The following is a 6190-nucleotide window of genomic DNA, read 5'->3' on the forward strand; positions in this document are numbered from 1 at the left end:
TAAAGAGTTTTCCATTAGTGGGTTGAGGGAACAAAGGAAGCTGCAATTTGATGTCTCTAGGTGTTTACACTGTTTCAAAGATGGTAGCGTTGCTGATCATTATGTCTGTGATGGTCAGAAGACCCTGGCATGTCCCTGGAGAGAGAAGATGCTTGCTTGGTTCCACAATGAGGATGTGATCATAACTAATTATCAGCAAATATACAGTGTGCCAGCAACACAACTGAGTATCAAATTGGGAGATTTTGTTCAAGTAATTTGATTTAAAAGAACCTTTGGGCTCCGCATCTGGGGACGCTAGCAGCTCTCGGCTCCAGGCCCAGCTTCTTCCAAGATGTCTACTGTCCACGAGATTCTGTGCAAGCTCAGCTTGGAGGGAGATCACTCCACACCTCCAAGTGCATAAGGGTCCGTCAAGGCCTACACCAACTTCGACGCTGAGCGGGACGCTTTGAACATTGAAACAGCCATCAAGACTAAAGGTGTGGATGAGGTCACCATTGTCAACATTTTGACCAACCGCAGCAATGAACAGAGACATGATATTGCCTTCGCTTACCATCAAAGAACCAAAAAGGAACTTCCATCAGCGCTGAAATCCGCCTTATCTGGCCACCTGGAGACGGTGATTTTAGGCCTATTGGAAACACCTGCTCAGTATGACGTGTCCGAGCTGAAAGCTTCCATGAAGGGCCTGGGCACCGATGAAGACTCCCTCATCGAGATCATCTGCTCAAGGACCAACCAGGAGCTGCAGGAAATCAACAGAGTCTACAAGGAGATGTACAAGACTGACCTGGAGAAGGACATCGTCTCCGACACATCCGGCGACTTCGGCAAGCTGATGGTCGCCCTCGCCAAGGGTAGGAGAGCAGAGGACGGCTCTGTCATTGATTATGAACTGACTGACCAGGATGCCCGGGATCTGTACGATGCTGGCGTGAAGAGGAAAGCAACCGACGTTCCCAAGTGGATCAACATCATGACCGAGCGGAGCGTGTGCCACCTGCAGAAAGTGTTCGAGAGGTACAAGAGCTACAGCCCCTATGACATGCTGGAGAGCATCAAGAAGGAAGTGAAGGGAGACTTGGAAAACGCTTTCCTGAACCTGGTCCAGTGTGTCCAGAACAAGCCCCTGTACTTTGCTGACCGACTGTACGACTCCATGAAGGGCAAGGGGACCCGTGATAAGGTCCTGATTAGGATCATGGTCTCCCGCAGTGAAGTGGACATGTTGAAAATCAGATCTGAGTTCAAGAGAAAGTACAGCAAATCCCTGTACTACTTCATCCAGCAAGACACCAAGGGCGACTACCAGAAAGCGCTGCTGTACCTGTGTGGCGGGGACGACTGAAGTGCGAGATGTTCCCGGGGCCCCAGAAGGTGCTCCCACCACCTCCAGCTAACAGTTTTAGGAAACTCGCTTGCGACTAACGCCCCAAGCCCGTCCCTGTGACGTCAGCAGTGCCCCAGCACCCCTGCTTATTCTAGTGGCCCGACTTTCCCAGTTTCTCTCTCCTTTCAGCCAAAGAAATGAACATTCCAAGGAGTTGAAAGTGAATTCTGTGATGTGAAACGCTCTGCCTGGTGTGTACTGTGTCATAAACAGATCAATAAACTGCATTTGTATGTCACAACAAAAAAAAAAGAACCTTTGAAGTAGATATTGGCTCTAATATCTTGCTAATTTCTGAAATTTTGCTTGTTCAAATCTGTAAGGGTTTTTACTGGTTTGTGTTTTGGGTTATTTTGTTCATGGCTTGTTTTTCTTTTGCTTTGAGTTGGCTTTGTGTATGCCTATGTTGTTTATCTGTTTTTTGTTTGGTTTTCAGGGACAGAACTTCATTCACCCACAGACAAAAATTTACCTTTGATGCTAGAGAGTGGTACAACTCATTGATTTTTTTCATAATAGTAGTTAGTTTTAACATGGTGTCATAGGTTATATTCTTTTTATTCTTATTTCTGGCACACAAATAAAACCTGCTATTCCCGGAGCACCTATGAAGTTCCTAGAAGGCTTTCAGATATTTTAAATACATTAGCGCTCCTCACTGTAAAGGACTGGAAAATGAATGCTTAAAGTTTTATTGCCATATCCAGTAGTGCCATCTCATAAGAACTAATTGTTCTTAGATTGGGGCCAGAATTAACTGCAAGCCAAAAATCCATTCCTATATCTCTACCTTCTATATGTCTCTGGTGCACTGTACAGACTTCATTATCATTTGATGACAGAGAACATCATCAATCATCCTTCTGGGTCATAAGATAATTCTATTGATGGTGTCATTAATTTAGCCAGTAATAGAGAATTTAAAACACTGTTGAGAAAAGGAAATTGTATAAATATAAGCCAGCTTCTGACCACAGTACATGAATTGCTGATGTGTACATATTAAATGCTGTATAACATTAAATGCTGTACCGATTAAACACTGCAAAAAGGACTGGATGCTACTTACACAAAGAACGGGGTTTAGTAACAGGGCAAAACTTTTGAAAACACTCCTTTGCAGCAGCCGCGCCATGCCTACCAGACCACTGAGTGCCATAAAAAAGCAAGGAGGGCATTGAAACAGTAATTATAGGGTAGCCCTGAGCCACCATTAAGTGGGAACCCCCAAAACAAAAGAATTCTCATTTTACACATTAAAAATGGAGATCAGTGAAGTTAAAAATGGCTCTCTGTTTAATTAGCCATGGAGCTGGGTCTAAATAAGTCTGATCCTCGTTATTCAGAGTTTTACTTACTTTGTTTTTCCTTTGACAAAACCTTGACCTTAGTGAGTAGCACAATGACAATTGCACTTCCTCTAAATTAACACCAAAATGACAAACTTTTTTTGATCTTGCCTTCTTTCAGAGAAGTCCCCCAGGGGTTTTATTCCAGCAGCAACTGACTATACAGTAAACAGCACACATAGGCATCATCTGCATGCACGGATACCCATGTGGGCGCGGACACACACACACACACACACACACACACACACACATCCCTGAACCTTGAGTTTCCTCATTGCCGTGCACATCACACTTTTCTTTGAAGGGAATCCCATTTTCCCACCTGTATCCATCATTCATCTGTCATCCCATTCAACTGGTGAAGTTTTTAACCAGATGAATTTTTAAAAATCTTTCTTGCCTAACCTTCACACTCAAGGTCTTTGCTCTGACTACAGTTTTCAAGCTAGCTCCTTTTCTTGTTCCCCTTTCACTTTCTTGGGAGCAATAATTAACACAGGCACCTGTTTTGTTCGGGTTTCCTTTTTACATATTAAAGGGGCAAGACAACCTGCTTGGGTGAGCCTGAACTTCCTTTTGATCCTGCAGACAACAATATCCATCTGCCCAAACTGAGCAGGGTAATTTCTGAGCTGTTTAAGGACAGGAAGCTTGGAGGTGCTCCTGCTTAGGGCTTGAAGAGCATGACCTCTTCCCAAATACCTCTCAGAGCAGCAAATGTACTCAACTGAAATCTCACCTCTCCCTTCTGATGCAGGGGATGAAAGGGCCTCAGAAGAAGAACAAAGTCCTAGGAGATCGGAAAGCAGAGCACTTTCCCATTGCCTTTTGAATGAAGATATAACTCATTCCATTTTGCAAAGATGACACAAAAATGTAATTACATTGACACTAGTCACCGGGGAAACTGCGAAGCGAATGCCAATACAGCTGTGCTGGTGCAAGTTTCATGAATGGTGGAGACAGTTTGGTCCTTGCTGTTCCAATTCTGCTTGCTTGGTTTTATCAATGGTCAGGAACACTATCATTGTGAACACCACCAATGTTCCATAGGAGAGCATATGTGTGTTTATTGCATAGGATAGGGGTTCATGAACCCAAAGCTCTCTTTAAATTAGTCTGTCAAGAGGCCTTATGGATACCCACATATTTGGCAATAAAATTTGACTTAGGGCTAGCTTTATTTTAAAAATAGAAGTCGAAGTAATGAATGTGCATATTGAAACTAAATGAAAACTGAAATTTTTTATTAATAACTCATGGTCTCTGCGCCATACCTAAGGTATTCAAGGATAAAGTTCCCGCCCAGGCAGGCAGGAGAACTCCCTGTATATGTATCATTTTTCCTAACAGAAGATATAAATCCGTGTAGGTGTAGAATTGTTGTTTTGTGGTGGAACCGACATCTCAATAGCCGTGTTTAAACCCAGGAAATATACGTGACTTAGTGACACAGCAAGACTTTCATACAACTCTCTATTAAAAACTGAGATTGTCAAAAGGGACAGTGAAAATATAGACTAAGACGGAAAAGGAAATAAAATGAGAATGATAAATTCATAAGCTTTTAACAAAGGTTAGAAAAGATTTTTATATAAAGCAAATAGCATGTGTCAAATATTTAACTTCTAGGCAGAAAGAGATACAGAGCAGAGACGCTGCCATCCTCAACTGTATCTTAACTGTATGTCCCATTTACATGAAATTTTCTAATAGGGCATCTCATTTCACTTGGGGCTAATAACTCTCCGTGGGCAGCTGGGAAACGGTGCTATTTCTGGGGTTACAGATAATGAGAGTTGAGGTCAACAAACTATTTGTACGTGCATCATTTTTATTGAGTACAATAAGGGTGCTACAAAAATTCTGTAGAAAATGGAATTAAGAGATAATGAAATGTTTCTAAAATTTATTGAAGTCCCCTCAAAGGTACCAGGGATATCATGATAAAGGACAAAGATGCTGTGTTAATTTGGAAAGGACGATAATATATACCACTCAAACATATAAGCCACGCGAGTTGCATCATGTGGATCTGACTCATCGCCAACCCTTTGCCATAGAGTATAACTACCCCGAAGGGTTTCCAAATTATAATTTTTATAGAAGCAGACAACCACATTTTTTCTCTTGCAAAGTGGCTAGTGGGTGCAAACCATTGCGCTTTTAGTTCGAAGCTCAACATATAGCCACTCAACCACCACAGTGCTCCTCAAGCTCTTGGTGGTGTCAGGAGCCACTGGGTTGGTTAAACTCACAGTGACGACTTTATCTGCAGTCTGGTCCTGTGCCAACCCACCATTGTTGCGAGGTTTGAGCCCGTTATTGCAGCCACTGTGGAAGCACATCTCACTGAGGGTCTTCCTTTCGTTTTTCTCAGCCCCTTGGCTTTAGTGAGCATAATGTACTTGAAAGCATGCCCAGTGTACACAAGAGTACATCTCACGATCATCCCTTCCCAGGAATGTTCTGCCTGCCCTTCTTCTAAGACAGAAGCAGTCATGCTTTCAGCAGTCCACGCTCTATCCAATATTGTCACCAACATCAACATTCAAATACACCAATTCTTCTTTCATTGACACACCCTAATGTTCACTAACACTGCAGCAAGAGTTTTTTTTCTGAAAATTGATGAAAGCCACAAAAGTGGGTACACCAAGGGAGAAGATATCAGCCAGAAAATTGTAAAGCCGTAAGTGATATAGAGTCACAGTAAGTGACCTAACAGACAAGAGAAGAATGAATCCCACACTGATGGTGAGGAAACAGAACAGTCTCATCGAGAGAGGTTCCTAAGCCACCATTGATACTGCAAATGTGGCATGAATACAGCATACACAGGCTTTTTTGAGAAGAGGAAGAGACACCTGTTTATGGGGTGCCCTTCCTGGAGCATCTCTTGGGAGTTTCCTTCCCAGGTTCCTTCAGCAGCCTCAACTCTCCCTGTTCCTAAGTAAGCGGAGTCAGCCCCACAACCAGCTCTTCAAGCGGGCATCAGAAAGAGGGAGGAGTCAGAGCCAGTAAGGTCTGTAAGCTTTGGGAAAGTGGGGAGCTTCTTCTTCATTTCCTGCTTTCCCCAACACATCTCAAACCCATTCGAAGTCTACTTTCTGGAGGGAGTAGAGGGTCTTTGGCTCAGTGAAGCATATGGATTCTGTACTTAAGGAAAGCAGCTGAGAGTCCAAATGTGCTGAATATTAAAGGCAGAGACTCTTAACCGTCCTCTACTTGGCTCCTAAAGTGTCCTTTTTGCAGGTAGACCAGAGAGAAAATGGATATTGCACATGATGAGAACAAAAGCAGGGCTTTCATTTATTTTTATTATTTTAATTTTTTCCTATTTATTTTTTAAATCATTTTATTGGGTGCTGGTACAACTCTTATTACAATCTGTACACACATCCATTGTGTCAAGCACATTTGTACATTTGTTGCCATCATT

General features: G+C 42.7%; 1 pseudogene; it reads left to right on the forward strand.

The window, feature by feature from the left end:
• Positions 1-282: 282 nt before the first annotated feature.
• Positions 283-1354, forward strand: LOC142448037 (annexin A2 pseudogene; annotated as a pseudogene).
• The last annotated feature ends 4836 nt before the right edge of the window (positions 1355-6190 follow it).

The sequence above is a fragment of the Tenrec ecaudatus genome, chromosome 5, assembly GCF_050624435.1.
Source record: "Tenrec ecaudatus isolate mTenEca1 chromosome 5, mTenEca1.hap1, whole genome shotgun sequence".
Taxonomy (NCBI): domain Eukaryota; kingdom Metazoa; phylum Chordata; class Mammalia; order Afrosoricida; family Tenrecidae; genus Tenrec; species Tenrec ecaudatus.